General features: G+C 37.8%; 1 pseudogene; it reads right to left on the bottom strand.

Annotated features, from left to right (window-relative positions):
- Positions 1-1386: 1386 nt before the first annotated feature.
- On the bottom strand, positions 1387-6872 carry LOC127530136 (uncharacterized; annotated as a pseudogene).
- Positions 6873-19432: the final 12560 nt, after the last annotated feature.

The following is a 19432-nucleotide window of genomic DNA, read 5'->3' on the forward strand; positions in this document are numbered from 1 at the left end:
TTTAATACAGTGGTGTACAAGAACATTACACAACATAGCTTCCAGCATGCTGGGCGTTATTCCTTAACAGTCGGCTTGTTATCTGATAACAGGCTGTCAGCTTTGCTCAATTCATTGCTAAAGAGCAGCTGCAGTTATCAGGAAATTACCAAGCAGCTTAAAAACCTCAATGCTTTATACTCACAATTCAGACTCTAAAAAACATAGCTTAATACAATAGTGTTATCTTCTATATAAAGGGAAATGGTGAAAGTTTAATTTTGACATAGTAATTATTTCTATCTTTATTTTTAAAATTTAAAAATATCTCATTTTTAAAGGTAGTAAGTGTATTGTGTTTATTGAAAAATTGACTTGCGTTTTCTATAACTTCTAAACAGTGTTGTCTTTTATATGATAAATGTTAATTTACTTTTAAAATGTGTTTTACACATAGTAAAGTAGGTAAATTAGTCCATTTTGCTCCTGGATCTTTGAGGGGTTTGATCCAAATCTAGCTAATGCTGTTTATGTTGGATATTTTCATGTACAATACTGCAAACTGTTGTATTTTTATGTACCAGTTTCATAACACTGATTAACAGTTATTCTGAATTAATACATATTTCAAAATTCTGTCTTGCAGACTGTCATTATTGGCCTAAAAACCTTTTTCTTATGATCACCTAGGAAGTGGTAGGTACTCAGAAGTATTATTTTTAGTGGTGAAAAGGGAGATGGAAAAATGTAAGAGGAAAAACAAATGTAGTTAAAAATACTAGCCTGTCTGAAACCAAATAGTAAAAATAAACTAGAAAACTGAACACAGAATTAGCATTACAAAATTCTTAACACAAACATGAATTCCTTAATCTTCACTAACTCTAAAGACTCTTGTTCAGAAAGATACAACATAACAGTAACAGACTACAGCACACCACTAACGTAAGAGGAGCCTAGCAACAACTAAATAAGTAACCTGCCTATAGCCATACAAGGATAGCCACAAAATATTGGTGATTGCAGATAAACACAAAAGATGATATAGCAAGAGCAGCAATAAGACTAATAAATTAGCTGAAATGAACATACAAAAATTACAATAGAAATAAAATCACTCCAGGGAAACCAAAACAAAGATTATATCTTTAGCTAACAGATCTTTTTTTAGTCAACGCAATCCATGAAGTTATCTATAATCTGAAGATAGAGTTCTAGAAAGTTGATTCTGTTCATTTGGACATAGTGTTTTTTTTTTTTTTCCCCGAGGGAGATACGTTTCATCAGTCATCCAAGTGACTTCCTCAGTCTCAGTTGACTGCAGGTTTCTCCAGCCTTATAATCAGTACCTTTGCATAATGACCGAAACTAGCACCATTGACTAACAATGGGCCGTGTGATCAATGATATGCAAATTATCCATTGATCAATGGCCATGAGTACCATTCACAGAGAGTTTGGGAATGGCTGCAATCACAGCATTGTAAGATGGTGATAGATGTACCCTTAGGCCCCCTCCTCAGTTCAGAGATGGTCGTTCCTTTTTCACGTAAATGGCCTCCTTGACTCCTCGCTCAAACCAGCGTTCCTCCCTGTGCAGGATGTGCACATCTTCATCACTGAAAGAGTGACCACTGTCCTGTAGATGTAAATAGACTGCGGAGTCCTGGCCTGACGAGGTAGCTCTTCTGTGTTGTACCATCCACTTCACCAGTGGTTGTTTGGTTTCCCCGATTTATAATTCATGGCAATCCTCTTGGCATTTAACTGCATAAACTATAATATTCTGTCTGCGCTGGGGCACCCAATCCTTGGGGTGGACCAATTTTTGCCGTAGCGTGTTTTGGGGTTTGAAAGCCACAGAGACCGGGGGCTCATGTATAAACGGTGCGTACGCACAGAAATGTTGCATACGAACGTTTCCACGTTCAAATCGCGATGTATAAAACCTAAACTTGGCAAAAAGCCACGCACATTTCCACGGTACCTCATACCCTGGTGTACGCAAGTTCTCCACTCCGTTTTGCAGACTGGCGGCACCCAGTGTCAAAGCAGTGCTATTGTTCCTGTGTGGTTACCCTTTCTTTCTTAGATGCACATTCCTGACGCGGCTTTATAAATACACTGAAACTAACTGCATATTGTTTATTAGTGTAATGCATCTGATTGTAATTAACCTGTAACAATATAATGGTCCAGGGAATAGCCATAGTATTCCAAATACCATAACTGCTTTAGCGTTGTTGCTCTCACTGCACCTTCTTTTTCTTCTTTTAGCTGCTCCCGTTAAGGGTTGTCACAGTGGATCATCTTTTTCCATATTACTCTCACTGCACCACTCTGAGTATTTATATCACTGTATCTGAGTTTGGAATCACAGCAGCAGCTGATCGGAAAGAGAATTATCGGTATACAGCATCAAGCACATGCTGCCTCAGCCACAGCAAAATGCTTCAGAGCCTTTCCTGTACGGACCTCGCTCCTTGTAGAACTGTTTGTACTTATAAGTACAGTTACCTCACTGTAAACTTGCACTACAGCTATAATATTGCACAACCTGCGCCACTTTATAAAGCACGTATTTACATATGATGACAATATAATTTTTAAGATGAAATGCAGCAAATTATGTTGATTATATTATACAGATAAAACTTTAACTTAATTTAAATAATGTATATTGTTAATAATTAAATGTGAGGACACAGTGCCGCAGAGCTAGCTAGTTCACGGATTATTCCTACCTCATGCTGTATTCTTGCTGGGCTGGCACGACACTGGAAGGATAGATGGATAGAATAATTATACACGTACTACGAAGATATTTCAAAGTTCCTTAAACATTTTGAAGAATCAGCATTCTAAGCTTACAGATGGCTTAACGTCTATTACAGAGCTGATTGTGTGGCGATTGGGTATTTGGAGAAAGAAAAGGAAGGACAGGAATTGGAGGTTAGTACGTTTGAAAGAGACAGTACTGCTGCAATAAATTATTTCATCGATGGTGCAGCAAGCATCTTGCGTGAGACATGAACAATCACTGCGCCACCATGTTCCCATGTTTAATAACATGCTTTCATCCCTATCATCATGAAAGTTATCACATATACATCTCAGTATTTTAATTATTCAGAGAGCTGTAATATTATGAATGTAATGGATTTTGTGTCCTGTCGGAGGAAGAGAAAGCCCGGAAGCACGTAGTGTTTCACACACACAGAGCACATAGAAAATCAAATACAAAACAAAGAATTTAACCTGCTTCTTTAGTTACGATGGGATTTGAGAAACTACTAAATTAAACGATTTTAAGATGTTTATGATGTTCTACTTTAATGATAAAATAATCTACGTGATTAAAGTGGAAATTCCGAGATTAAAGTTGACATTTCGAGCTTTTTTCCCCACTGTGTACCAATTTTTTTTTCTCTGTACCCTAATAAGCTTTCACATGACACTCAGACGGTGGGCTAAGACTCGCCTTTTCACGGTGACTTTGATATGTGACAACTTCTTTTTTTATATTGGGCACTGTGTGACTTTCTGAACTTCAGCTTTCCAGTTTCTCCAACACGCTATGTCACTCGGTCAACTTCCTTTTGTTGATTATATCACTGTTTAAACCAACGAATAGTAAGTTTTTCTTTGCCTCCACTTGGTATTCGCTGAAATTCTTCTATTTTCCCCCATGCTTTTCCCATTGTTTTTTCATAGAATGCTGAGCTTAAGGGCTATTTATATTAATTTGCATATTCAAAGAGGTGTAATTCTGGGAGGAGTTGGGGTGGGGCAGCAGGCGCGTGCATGTGTGTTACTTTTCACACTGATCGGGATTTATGTAGTGGAAGAACGTGGAAGTTGGCGAATGCACAGATTTATGCATCTGGATTTTTCTGTGCGTACGCAAATTTCCGCTTTTGTGCTTATTTCATGTTATAGTGTGAGTTCTACGCATGGCGTTATACATGAGGCCCCAGGTGTTTTGAAAAAATGTCTTGGCTGTTCCAATACTCCTGATACATAAGGGATCAGCAAAGGTTTTCACTTGGGCAGCAGTTGTCCTTCCTCTCTTCTGGATTACTTAGAGCATTCTTTAGGTGTCTTCCCTGGTTTGAACAAAAGTCCAGCAGGGATAACCACATTTACTCAGGGCTTTTTTGATATGCTGTTCTTCTGCTTTCCTGGCCATTGTGTCTGTGGGTATGGTGTTTGCTCTGTGTTGCAGAGTCCTGATGACACCTATTTTGTGCTCTAGTAGATGGTGACAGTCAGACCTTAAATACTGATCCGTATGCGTTGGTTTATATTACACATCAAATTTCAAATGTCCCCCATTGCTGATGGCAATTTCACAAACTAAGAAAGCTAGCCTGTCACGTTTCATGTCCTCCATGGAGAACTGGATGTGTTTGTCCACTGAGTTGATGTGGTCAGTGAATTGTGGTACCTCCTTAGATTTGATTTTCACCCAGGTATCATCCACATACCTGAAACAGGATGTTCCATCCATCCATTATCCAACCCGCTATATCCTAACTACAGGGTCACAGGGGTCTGCTGGAGCCAATCCCAGCTAACACAGGGCAGGGAGCGCGCGCACACCCACCCACACACCAAGCACACACTAGGGACTAGTGCTGGGAGGTATACCGTTTTTTATTTTTGTTATGATACAGATTTTCCTTATACTGCAATACCGGTTTAAATAGCCTATTAAACAATGTTTGGAACATGGCACAGCGGGAAACTGTTTAAGGGGGGGACCTTTTTCACTGCTACACTGCTAAACACACATGCAACGGAGTACATGCGTTAGTGGAGCTTTTGAGCGGTGAAAATGGACAGAGAACATTCCAAAACTTAAGCTGTAGCAGACTATACAGTTGAACATGCCGACACAGAAGAACTTTTGCTGAAAAAAGGAGCCGTGTCTGTTGTCTGGAGATACTTTGGTTTTAAAAGGTCGGATGTGGACCAAACAACTATTTACTGCAAATGCTGTAGAGCTAAAGTTGTCGCGGCAACACAAGCAATTTGCTGCACCACCTTAGCCGCACACATGCTTTGGAGTACCATGAATGTATGGAACTAAGATAGGCACCCTTCACGTCCTCAGGTAAAACTGAAAAAGCTAGAGGACACTTGAATCAGACGTCACTTGTAGACGCGTTTGCTAGAGGTACTGCCTACGACAAAAAAAGCAAGCGATGGATCAAGATAACCAACGCCATTACAATCCATATAGCTAATGTGTCAGTGGACAGAGATTGTTAACATTAACAGAAAGTGCAGATGGTTTACAAAAAATATTTACTCTTTATTCCTTTTCTAAGACATGTTCAGTGCAATACAACTCTGGATATTTTATTAAAGTCTAAATGCCTCTTTGGATGGTTGAAAATATGTTGTCAAAATTATAGTTTAAGTTGTTTGCAAAATTTGTTCAATAAAAAGTCTCTATATTTTGACTGCATCTGTCATGCAATGTGATTCCTTCTCTTCATTAGTGCCACCCCCTTGAAAAGTATCACTTTATGGGGTCATGCAAACCTGTATTAATACTTGTGTGCACATTAAATATTTTATTGTACAAGGTACAATTCTCATGACAGTGGAATAGGTTATTCTTAGCCAGTCTACTGCAGTAATTGCAGTGAAAAATGTGTTTAACATCCACTCATGCATGGGAAAAAAATACCGTAGATTACTGTGAAATGGTATAAGTTTGAAAAATACAGTGATACAGAATTTTGGTCATACTGCCCAGCACTACTAGGGACAATTTAGAATCGCCAGTGCACCTAACCTACATGTCTTTGGACTGTGGGAGGAAACCAGAGCACCCGGAGGAAACCCACGCAGACACGGGGAGAACATGCAAACTCGGTGGTGTTCCAAGATAGGATAATAGTGCCCTGTTTTCCACTTCTTCCATATACAGATTGGCCACAATAGGTGAAACTGGGGAACCCATGGCACACCCATGTTCCTGCCTGTAGTACTGGCCTTTGTATATGAAATTTGTGGATTGAAGACACAGTTCCAAGAGCAGACACACTTGGTCAGTGCTGAGAGTGGTCCTTTTTACTGAGTGTGGGATCATCCTGTAATCTCTTACGGACCAACCTCCACTGGTTCCATAACTGGAACACAAGTGAAAAGAGATGTAACATCATATGAGACCATAGTTTTATCTGCCTCCATACTGACATCTCTCACCTTCTCCACAAAATCCAAAGTGTTCTGAATATGGTGTTTTGAGCTGCCTACCAACGGGTTGAGGACAGCGGCCAGGAACTTTGAGATGTTATATGTAACTGAATTGATCATGCAGACAATGGGTCTTAATAGTGCATCCTGTTTATGTATCTTCGGTAAACCATACAGACTTGGTGTAGCTTTCCCTGGGTACAGTATAATCTGTGGTATGAGGTCCGGTCAATAGCGTTGTCATGCATTAACTGCTTGAGACAATCTATCACCTTTTTCCTGTAACCACTACCTGGATCTCGTTTTAGGGGTTCATAAGTGTTTTAGTCACTAAGCAGAGACAAAATTTTCTCATGATAGTCCGTCTGGTTTAGCAACACTGTGCACCTCCCCTTGTCTGCCGGAAGGATGATGATGATGATGTTGTCGTCCTTACTGAGTGCCATGAGAGCCTTCCTCTCCTTGATTTTGATATTGGGTGCAGGGGGCTTAGCATTGCTGAGACATGCCGAAACTTTTATCTGCAGTTGCTCCGCTTCCACCACTGCAATGTTATTTCTGATTGCTGACTCTGTGGCTGTGATCAGTTCCACTAGTGAGATTTGTTTCGGTGTGACAGCAAAGTTTAACCCTTTAGCAAGGACGTTTTTCTCTGCTTGGGTGAGTCGGTTTGTGTCTGGCATCTTTCTCTCTGTTGGCTGTAGAGAACACTCCCTATCGTATGCTGATGTTTCTGGCACACCATAAGTAAATCAAACTTCCTCTGCTGCCTGGTCTTAGACTTTTTGTGCTGTGCTAGACATAACTTCTCAGTGAATTCAATCGCCAGTTGAAGCGTTTTCTCATCTAAAAGCGATGAAAGCCTTTGTCGGATCTGTTCCTCTTTAGATTTCAAAACAACAATAGTAAAGTTAGTTTGTCTCACCCATTCATTTAGCAGCTGGCTCTGTGCCTTCTGTAGGATTGTTGTAGCTCAGAGACCCTTTACTGACGATTTCATCTGTAGACTTTTAGGTGTAATTCCGCTCTGTCTACATCTGAGGCTGAATCTCAGGTGGTTCCTGTAGTCTGCCATCTTACGTGCTGTTTGCTCATACTCATGTACAAGCTTTAGGTAGTTCTTACCAAAGTGTGTCAAAATGTCTCGATGCATGCTCAATAATCCAGGTAAGGAAATTCTAGAAAGTTGATTCTGTTCATCTGGACATAGTGTGTTTTTTATATATATACTGTATATATAGAGAGATTTTTTTACAGTATCTAGTGGTTGAGTTCTCTGACATCTACCATAACAAACATGCCTTACAATACTTTGAGACTTATGAGAAATGGATGACAATTTTGTAAAGAACCCCTAGCGGTTAATCTTCTTCTGAAATACTGAGCACAAATGCAGATTACAAAATGAATGAATGAAATGAATCAGTGGACTTCAGTACTGTAATACTGGAGGGCATACATTTTTTCCCCTCTTCATTTAACTTAGTTTGTATATTGGTAGTAAGTAAATGACACTACGTAAAAAAGAGTCTCGAAGCTACCGGCATGGGTTTCCTACACTGAGATCTTTGCACTGTTTGAGGCCTTTTATACTTGCCATATATGTCTGTGATTCAAAAATTGTTTAGGAGAAATTTACCAAGTGGAAAGTGCCTAGAAAAAGCATTCACACCATTACCAACATAGGCACCATGTGGACATGCTGGCTGCACCCCCACATAAAACCCATGCGCTGCAACTGTGTTTACCCACAAGGTTTCCCTCTTGTGACCCATCTGGTATCCATTATTATTCCATATGGGCATCCACATGTGGGACCCATCTGGAACCTGCAGACAAAAGTTGTTAGGGCCTAGTTTGGCTGCCCAGATGGGTCCCACTTTCAAGCCCATATGAGACCAATGTAGGCCCCAGGTGGACATGCTGGCCGGTTTGGAAAGTTTCACATTTTAACGTTCTACAACATTTAATTACATTGGCTGCAATCTGTCTTTTTTGAAGTTGATCAATAGAAAAGGACTCCTTTTATGTGCAAGGAAAACAGATCTTTGTGATATAAAGTGATATGAATTAGTTACAAATATAAAACACAAAATAACCGACGCGCATAAGTATTCACTTCTTTTATATAAATTGTCAAAGGTTCAGCATGTTGGTTTTAAAAGTCACGTAATTCAATAAATATCACCTTTCTGGGGTTTCCATTAATGGTGGTATCAATGTACCTTATATGGAAGTGTCTAAGTTGTGATTAGTCAGTATAATGGCCTAACCTACGCAATGACAATCAAAATAACACTCCAAGCAACTCTGTGAAAAGGTGACTGAAAAGCACAAGTTAGGAAATGGATACAAGAACATTTCCAAGTCACAAAATATCTGCTGGAGTCCAGATAAATCAACCATTAAGAAATGGAAAGAGTATAACACCGCTATAAATGTGCCTAAAACGGGCTGTCCACAAAAACTGAGTAATCGTGAAGGAAGAAGACGAATAATGGAGGCCACCAAGAGACCTTTGATAACTCTGAAGGAGTTGCAAGGTACAGTGGTTAAGATTGGTGAAAATGTGCATACAACAGTTGCGTGGATGCTTCGCCAGCCATACTTTAGATGAGAGTGGCAATAACAAAGCTGTTGTTTTTTTTTTGTTTTTTTTAAAAAAGGCACATGACCTTTCAGCTAAAGTTTGCCAAAAGATACATGGGAGACTTTACAGTAAGTTGAAAGAAGATTCAGTGGTCTGATGAGATCAAAATTGAGCTTTGTGACCATCAGACTAAACTACATGTTTGAACACTGCGAATTATCAGAAACCCAGTATCCCTGTCCTGATCCATGGTATTGGTAGCATCATGCTGTGAGGATGCTTCTCTGCAGCAGGCCCTGAAAGGCTTGTGAGGGTGATAATAATAAAACTAATTTTTACATTTATATTCCAAGTTTTCTCATTACTCAAATTGCTTCACTCATTGGGGAGCCACTCCAGCCACCACTAATGTGTAGTATCCACCTAGCCATGGTAGCAGCCATTTTTGCACTGATATGCTCACTACACATTAACTGTTAGGTGGTGAAGTGGTTAGAGAGATTCAATTAGAGACTGGATGATAAGCAGGTCGGAATGACTAAGCTGTGGTGGGCAATTTCGCCTGGACATCGGGATACACCCTTCTCTTGACGAAGGGTAGAGGGTAAAATGAATGTAGTAAAATACAGGAAAATGCTGGAAGAATTCCTGATATAGCCTGCAAGAAACCAAAGCCTTTGGAGAAGATTTGTATTTTCGCAAGAGAACTGCAAGCACAATGGTAAAATTACACTGGAAACGCTTAATACTAGAATCCCTGGAGCCTACGAATAATCCCAGGCCATCTTAAATTCCTTCTCACCTCTCCATTAGTGTCTTTTGTTTTGCAAGTGTGTCGATCAGCACAAGCAGCAAGCAGCCTGCTATACCTAAAACCCAAACCCCCAACCCCACAACCCCCATACACCATACCTCAAGTCTGACAAAAGGTTCTTCCAGCTCAAGTCTGTTCATCTTTGTGTGAGGTGCCTGGAGTTTAGGGTAATTAATATACCATTATTTGGAACACATGCATTTTCATGTGTGTTCTCTGTCTACAATGATCTGGATAAATGTAGGATGACAAAAAATGTGAGGCAAGTAATGTTGAACACATAGCTAAAACAGAAACTTTTTTCATGTTATAGTATTAATGACAAAATTTTGACATGAAGTGTATAATGTATGAAGACTGAAGTCCAGATATCAAATAAACACACCATCAGCAATAAGAGCAGCTCACTACTCAAAATGGTAAATCTAGGAAGGGCCCGGAATCGAACCCACAACCTCCTGATTATGAGTCAGCAGATTTTACCTCTGCACCACCCAAGTGGTTGTGTCAGCATTGTAGCCTAACCCAATTTCTTTTTCTTTGGTTATATTCTTAAATAAAAGCGCACTTGTTTTGTTATACTTGTACCTTTTGTGAAAGTGTTTATTTGATATTTGGACTTAGGTCTTCACACATTATACACTTCATGTCAAAATTTTGTCATTAGTATTATAATATGAAAGAAGTTTCTGTTTTAGCGATGTGTTCAACATTTCTTGCCCCGCATTTCCTGTCATCCTACATTTACCCAGATCATTGTAGACACGGAACACACATGAAATGCATGTGTTCCAAATAATGATATACCTGTATTATTTACCCTATCCAACTCCAGGCACCTCTCACCCAGATGAGCAGACTTGAGCTGGGAGAACTTGTCGGACTTGAGGGGTGGCGGTGGGGGGATGGGATAGCAGCCTGCTTGCTGCTTGTACTGATCGACTCATTTGTAAAACAAAAGACACTAAAAAAAGAAACAGTACAACAGTTTGTTAAAAACAACAGTATTCATGTCCAGGAGTAGCTGAGTCAGATTCTGTTTTCACACTCATTTTGAGATGTATAAAAACTAAACCTGGTGTAAAGCCATGCACATTTTCACAGCAGCCTCACAGCTTGTGTGTACAGTTTTCTGCTCAGTTTTTTAAACCGGTAGCAGCCAGCGTCAAAGCAGTGCTACTGTTTGTGTCGTGTCCCTTTCTTTTTCATATTTGCAACCATGGCGTGGGAGTTATCAACTATGTCGAAGTTAATTGCATATTGTTTACAAATTTAATTCACTTGATTGTAATCATTCTTTAGTAATATATAGTGCACAGAATGGCCAAACTATTCTAACTACCATGGCTGTTTTAGCGTTGTTAGAAGACACCGTAAATGGAAGAATTAGAAGAAAGCACATATTTAGCGATGATGGATGATGATGAGTGGCTTGCAAGTTGATTTTCAAGAGCCATTCTCTTGGAACTGTGTGCTGAACTGGCACCGGCTTTATAAAAGCAGACTTTGAGGAGTTGTGCTCCTCTACCTGCTCCTTTGCAAGTTCTGTCCACTCTCAGGCTTCAGCCACAGGAACCTTTCAACGTGAACTTGCTGACAGTTTGGGTATGTCATAATCATCACCGAGTTACACCATGCCAATTGTATGGGATGGTATTATCCGCTTGTCATCCAGATATATAAAATTTCCTTACACTTTTGTTGAACCTGGAAAAATCAAATTGCAATTCGCATCAACATTTGGTTTTCCAAATATAATCATAACAATCAACTGCATGCACATTGCTATTTCAATGGTGCTGGACAAATGACTTCCACCAGGGATAAATCACCAAAAGAATGAGCTGGCATTACATCATCTATAGTGGGAGAGCCTATAAAAATGGCAACTCTGCACAGTTGCAGGTGCTTTTTCCAACTAGTGAGGGAAAGGCACACAATACTTTTAAGGACAGCGAGTCACCTCACGGAGCCAAATAAGAAGCAGAGATTCAATCAGTTGTGGCAACTGACACCGACGCTACACTATAAAACCGCCTTCAGAGAATGAATCTGCTCTATAATGCACAAAAAGTGAGTCACATTGTGCAAGCATGTAGCGTGCTGCATAATGTGGCACACGATTGTGGCTTACCTGTACCTGAAAAGGTGCAATATGTTCAACATGACCCTGACCCATGAAATAATTAGCCAAATCGCACAGCGTTAGAACGTCATGTGAATATACTGTAAGTTAGCAGAATGTAAAAACAGGTAATTAGATGCAGCATTTTTTTTTTAACCAATTCATTTAGTTTGTGGTCAGTATCACATAATACACCCTTATATTCCTTAGTTCATTGGCCACATCTTTTAAGCATTCATTGTTGCATTTTATGACTCCAGAACAGCATCTGTCAGCACATAGCCAGATGGTCATTCAGCATTAGATGTGCTGGGCACAGCAACACCTGGAGTCACATCCTTGGCACAGGGGCCAGCTTTTGTAATATTGCCTTAAACCAAATAAACATGTTGGGCTGCGGCTTGCCTTTCAAGTTGACGTTAATATCTATCCACTACTTTTTTGTTTTGGGCACTGTGCAACTTTCTGAACTCGAACGTTCGAGTGTCTCTGCCTTCCTTTTGTAGCTTATACCACTGCTTAAGCCAACAAATGGTATGTTTTTCTTTGCTTCCACTTACATTTGCTGAAATTCATCTGTTTTCCATGTGCTTTTGTCATTGTCTTTTAACAAAACACTGAAAGGAAGGGGCTATTTATATTGATTGTATATTCAAATATGAGAAACTCTGGGAGGAGTTGGGGTGGAGCTGTAGGTGCATGCATGTGCGTTAAATTTCACATTTATTGGACTTTATAAAGAGGAAGTTCATGGAACTTGGCATATGCAGTTTTATGCTTCTGGATTATTTTGTGTGTATGCACATTTCCAGTTTTGCCCGTACACCATGTTTTAGTGTGAATTCTATGCACGGCATTATACATGAGGCCCAAGATCTCAATCTAATTGAAAATCTCTTACTGGACTTGGAAAAGGCTGTTCTCTTACAATCCCCATGCAACCTGACTGAGATTGAGCAGTTTTGCAAAGACGATTGGGGAGAAATTGCAGTGTCCAAATGTGCAAAGCTGATAGAGACCTGTCCACACGGATGGCTGCTAAAGGTGCATTCTACTACATACTGACTTGAAGCGGGTGCATAGTTATGAGATCAATTATTTTGTGTTTTACATTTGTAATTAATTTAGACCACTTTACAAAGATCTGTTTTCACTTGGACATTAATGACTTTTTCTGTTGATCAGTGTTAGGTATGCAGGTGACACTACGGTGGTAGTGTCTATCTGGAAAGAAAGAAAGCCATTATTGAATCAACTCACTAAACAGTCCTCTTAATTTAAGTAAGATTTCTTTTCAGAACATCACAAAATCAAAGGAAATGCCTTTTGCCTTTTAGAGGCAAGTTTGTTTGCCTAGAGCTAGAAATAGTGACTGAATATATTGTACACTGAGGCACTAACATTGATAATAAACTAAATTAAAATATGATAATGAGTTCCCAAGTAAATTCAAGCAATGATTGTTTATTCTCTGAAAAAATCATTCTATTCAAAGTGGACAGTGACCTCATGCAGCCTTTTTGTCACAATGTGATCCAACCTGTCATTACTTTCAGTTCTATTGCCTGGTTCAGTGACCTGATAAACCAAGATTTAAAAAACCCCAGCAGGTTACCAGGCAAGCAGCCAAATTTATTGGAGCTGATGTGGATGACCTGATAAGTGTGAGCCAGAGGGTGATGATAAAAAACTGGGAATGGGCTCAGACGATGAAAGCCACTCGTAGCATGCTGCCCTGACCTTCAGTAAGTAGGTAGGATATTTGTCTTAAACACCCACACAGACTGCTCTAGGAATTATTTTCTCCCTTGTGCCATAAGACTTTTTTCAACAAGAACATTTCAGATAATAGAATATTAGGAATAGAGAGAGTGACTTTACAAATTCTGTGAATGTGCTATTGCTCATGTTTTAAGTAGTTAAGATTTCTTTTTAAATGATCTTAAAATTTCTGGATTGTATAAAATTTGAAATTGTTGGCTTTATGTATTTTTTCTTGGACATTTTCTCTAGGAGCAAGAGAAAAGAAATTTCATGTTATCCAGAGAAACATGACTAAGCCAAAAAAAAAAAAAAAAAGGCATGCACATATGCGATTTGTAGTTTTTTATTTTGTATTCTTGGTTGTAAGCTAGCCATATGTCTTCTCTTAGCTTGATTGCTTTAATATTCCTTCATTTATTAAGATTGTAATCCATCCTTTTGGGAGCTCTTAGTATCATTTTTTGCATTAGTCTGCTGCCTTAATTTTACATTGATATATATGCAAATGTTGCATGGGTTTGCTTGTTGCTTTTTATATTTGTAAATCTGTATAAGCACCTCAATCATGTCTTCTAAAGAAGAATACTAAATACAAATAAAAAATTTAAAATGAAGCCTACACTGATTCTGATTAAAAGAGGAAATTTTATCTTAAACTAGTTTCATTTGTTTAGATTTCATTGTTTGCAGTTTTATAGCTAATTCATATTTCACTATATTTCATGTTGTGTTTGGATGAAGAAGAAAAGCCATTTGGAGGAGAGAAATGGAGTGGGAGTGCAGGCTGAGGAAAGAAAGAATCATAAAATCAGTAAATAAGCCTTACTGGCCAGCATGAGTGCGACAAAGACTCCTAAATGTTTATGGGAGCTGTAGAAAAGTGTCCTGTTCAGTGACCATCTCAGCTGTGTTTTGCTGTCCCGTCTTCTGCTCATGATTTTCAATTAAGAGTGACATGCATGAGTGGGCAGTGAGCTGACTAGCTGGAATTTGTTATGAAGCCGTAAAATTTTCTATCTCTGTCAGAACCAAAGCATGAACCTGAAATTTGAGTTTTTCAATGCTTGACTTGACATCTGACACCAGTAAAGGCTTTTGGCCTTTACTTAAAAAAGGTACTTCTACTGTTTAATTGTTTTAAATTACTACCACTTACTGTATCTAATGCAATTTTATCTTGGAATAAATGCATTTGTGAAAAGGCAGTTGTGTCCAGAAGCAATACTTTTCAGAATGCATAGTACTAGGTTATACAGTATGATGAAATTAAAAGTGAAGGGAGAGAGGTTTGAACCTGAAATATCTTTACATTTTTCAGCTAGGTAAATCCAAGAAATTAATTAAACTTCAATCCATAAAGTGTTATATGAACTTACCTGTACATATCACAGAATACCATTTCAATCTGAGCAAAAATCCAGCCTGCAAATTAGAATCTCATTGCTGCAGTTTCACCAATGAAATACTGTAACTTAAGATCAAAAAGGTGGATTGATTTGTTTCATTATGAGTTACATCTACATGTTCATAAATTTACATTTAAAAATTACACCTGATATTTCAGATGTATGTTGCTTGGCATTTAATCACATACCAGTTTTGATTTTGCATTTTGAGAAATCTGCATGCTGAATTTCCATAATTTGAGAGTAATGTGTCATTAAAGTGTTGTAGTTTTCAGGTGCAGAAAAAAATCTGAAAGGATTAGAAAACTATGCTTTTTTTATCACATTTTTTACTTGCCATGACCTGAACTAATTTCCAAAATATATATACATGCGTTATAACCTCAGAGATTCATTAATGGCTTACTTCTATATTCAAGACTGCAGGCTGAAACTAAAAATAGCTAATCAAATATTCTTTTTTTTTACATCAGTTCAAATTCATACAAGAAAGTTTATTTAGTGATTAAGTGTTTGGATGAATAAATAAAATATAAATATCTCAATTCACTTGACACACAAAATGAAATAAAATTCCAAGTACAAAACATTCACTTCACTCACCTTGATTTAAAGAGTGACATGAATAACGAAAAATAAGGAAACAGCTTCTGGTGCTAGAAAACGAAACAATGCTAAGCACTATCCTGAAAATTGAAAGTAAACATGAAACATCATAAAAATACACTGAACCTACTGTGGAGCCTCATAACTACAGGGCTAGTCAACCTTCTCGGCTCGATTTCCATATCCCTCTCTTTTTCTCTTCTCAAACTATTTTTGCACAGGTCACTGCACAAACTTCTACTGACACATAGTCCATACTAACACAAATATGAACTGTTTTCATATTAAAAGCTTTTGGTCCACACTGGCCTTTTAAATTTCTAAAAAATTTTCATCCACACTGAAATGCCAGAGATTCATATATTTTTTTTTATTGGGCATGAACAGCTTATCAATCGAGAGTTCTGATTGCTTAAAGAGAAAATCCAAAGTAAATTAAAATGCTGAAAGAACAAAAAGAAAACAAATTGGACTTCTTTGTGAGGACAGTCAATGAAGTATAATTTCTTTTACAGGTTACAAATGAATATAAGATTGCTAAAACCTTGCAAAATACAGATTGTGAGTCCTCCTAAAATAAATAGTGTTTGAAGGTGTGCAGTACCTTTACCTGTACCACAGTAAAGATGACATCACAGGCGACAAAAACTAGTCACTGTCTGATCACATGGCAGTAAGTATTTTTGAAAAGCTTAAAGTTCTGTTTACGCTATCTGCACTGCTACACAAGACCCTGCATTTTCAAATGTACAATTTTTGGATAGTGTTTTCATAATGGTATGTTTTCAGTGGTCGAAAGCACCATTTCAGTGTGGATGAAGGACCAAAACCAATAGAAAAAGATGTTTTCTAAAATATCTGTGATATTACAGACTAGGTCAATTCCAATTTTAGTATGTGATCATAAACTTCTCCCAAAGTTACAACTGACATATATTTTTTGATCCATACTCCAGCACTGTAACACTTACTAGGTAAATTTATGAGTTAGTTGAAGAAACCCAAGTTACCCTGTGCTCCTGCTACCTGAAAATAAAACGCAAGGCACCCAAAATGTTTTCTCAGGTAAGCACCCAAATATAGGCTCTAACATATCCTGATGTATTTCAATATTAAGACTTTTTGAGTTATACTATATATAGAAAAGGATAAAGTATAGATGTTTTGCTGTGTGCCCACGAAGAAGCACCAAAATATACTGCGTTTATGGTAAAACAGTACACACCATCTGGGCTTTCTTTTATTATCGTCATCTTCAATAAGAAGACTTCCCAAGCATCAGTCCACATAAGAACATCAATGGTCAGTATTAGTGCTTCAGTAACACAATTATTCACAGAAACCTAAATTCTAAAATGCCATGAAAACCCTTATTCATATTAGAGAAATCAGGTTATTGGCCTCTGAAAAACCTGATACAGAGGTAGATTGCTCCACAAATAAACCGATATTATGCGGCCATGTAAACCCATAACTGGGTTACTGTTAAGGATTTTGTAGTCGGTGCATGTCTATTGCATTCTGTCACTCTTTGCATGTGTTTGCTTTACACAAGCAATCCATGGGTAGAAGTGTCCACAAAAAACATTTCCAAAGGCTATTATTTGGGTGATTGCATTATTCCTTCCCCTGCTTGAAATAATCTCTTAATATTTCATAAATCAATAAATTTATGGTAATGAGCTGAACATACAGCTTAGAAACACAATCTCCTAACTCGTATCTTACTTAGGTAAAAATACCTGCATTATTATTATTCCATCAGCGCTGGGTGTAAGGCAAAAGGCAAATGTATCTGGTTCTTTTCAGGGCACAATTGCACAGACAAGCAGAAAAGAGTTTGCTGCATGCAATCCAATAACAGAAGCCTACAAATAAAGCTTCAGTTTGACTAAATACATTTATAAAACAGAAAAAAATTATCACAGGTTTCATTCTCATTTTCAGATTCACGGTGGGCGAAGATGATGTTTAGCTATTTTTTGCACAGTTTAATGATGCTGAAATGTTTTGCTAAAGGAAAACTCCAAAAGATTACTATCTCATGTACTTGTATTATTAATAAACAAGGTTCATGCCTTAACCTTGTTATTCACCTTAAACAGATTATCTGTTGTTAGTAAATGTAGTTTATGTGGTGTCCTAATTCAATGAACCTCATTTAAGCCTAAACTCTGTTCAACCCCATAACTGTCGAGATACCTATTTAATTTTTTTTGCTATTTTCTCGCTCGTAAACATTTTTTGAGAGCAGCTTTTATATTAATGATTTCCACCCTTAACATAAATAATTTTTACTGGTATATGTATCAGTATCCATTCTGTGGGCAAAAAAGCTCTGAGGTAAAACAATAACCTCTCAGGCCAGGTTAATAAATTTGTTTTTTGCTCACTAGAAACTGTTAGAGAAATCCAATTAACTTTATGCTAATACTGCACTGAAGATCTCTTTTTTTCAAAATAATGGTTTTCATTTTCTAATTATCAAGTAAAGTTTGCCTGTGCAACATTCAAACCACCTTTAAGCAGTGGCTCCTTGCAGCCCCAGTTACAACTGATATCCAGGATCGACTTTGAATCTGTTACACACCTTCGCTGATAAGTAGTGACCCAGCTTAATTCTAAATGTCATCTAATAACTGGCTTGCTGTTCATGGCAGAAAGAAGGATAGACCAGCACCATGACCAGAAATCTCTAAAGTCATTTACTTTTTCTCCTGAGTTGCACTGACTGAATTACAATTTCCTCTGACCTGCTGTCTCTCTTAACCTAGGTACGACAACGTATTGGGTAAACTGCAGCTTTGGAGAGGCAACGTACTTCTTGTTATTCACCATCATTGCACTGTAGTCTGTGACTAATCTGCTGGCCTAAGTTGCCAGACCATTTGCATTTCTTTGGCAGCTGTCTTAAAAACCTCTAAATGTCTCCTTAACCTTTGCTGAATGCCTCTGAACTCTTTGGTTATGCAAACTCTGAGAAATGAGCAATCATACGTGGTTAACTCCTGAATCATGGAGTGTGAGAGTTGGATAACTTTGGCTGTTAGTATTACATGCTGTTATTTTTGCTTTAACCTGTGGGTTGTGATTTGTGACTCTGGAGACTGTCAGCGTGTTGCCAATCTAAATAATTAATAATTAAGTAGGTAATGTGAAATTAAGTTGCAAATTATTTAATTCTACTGTGTACATGTAACAATAAATTTGAACTCACCAGATTACAGTATAATACAGTTACACATTTTCATGGCATGGTGTGCACACAATAAGAAAAATACTGCAGAAACAAAGTGAAGTGCCAGAAACAATTCAGAATTTTTTTTGAAGTACAGCCTCAGTTGGTCTTGATTGATAAGAGTAGAGAGAAAAGAGAAAGAGAACAACCAACTGAACATTGTGTGTTTGAGCAAGTAGTTCTAATTAGTAAGTTAAACTCCTTCTTATCAGTAGCTATTTATTCAAGTCCATAACATGATGAGGCAGGTTTGCTTTGATGCCAGTACATAGTTGGGGTTTGTAGCAATTTTAAACAAACAGCTATTTGAACTGTTTTAAGTTACTTTGTACAGTCTTTAATGCCAGATTTATTTTTCATGGACACCACAATTTGTTGTTTTTTTGTGTGACATCATCCTTGCATCTCATCACTATGCTAAACTGCGGATATACTAAAGACATTGCTTTCGTTTCCATTACTTTTCTGATTATCTGGTTAAATAACTTTAAGGTATGTTTTTCTGACTTTAAATTTTGTTTTCAACTTGATTTTGACAGCAGCTTAATTGTGTCCCCTGCTTTCATGCTTTGCTTTCCTTTTGTCTGCATCTTCTTGTCCCTTATTCCTTTTCCAATGCCTCCTACCTTTGAAAGAATATTTATTTTTATTCATTTTTATATTTATTTATGTATTGTGGTCATTTAAATTATACTATTTT

Source organism: Erpetoichthys calabaricus, chromosome 14 (assembly GCF_900747795.2).
Source record: "Erpetoichthys calabaricus chromosome 14, fErpCal1.3, whole genome shotgun sequence".
Classification (NCBI taxonomy): domain Eukaryota; kingdom Metazoa; phylum Chordata; class Cladistia; order Polypteriformes; family Polypteridae; genus Erpetoichthys; species Erpetoichthys calabaricus.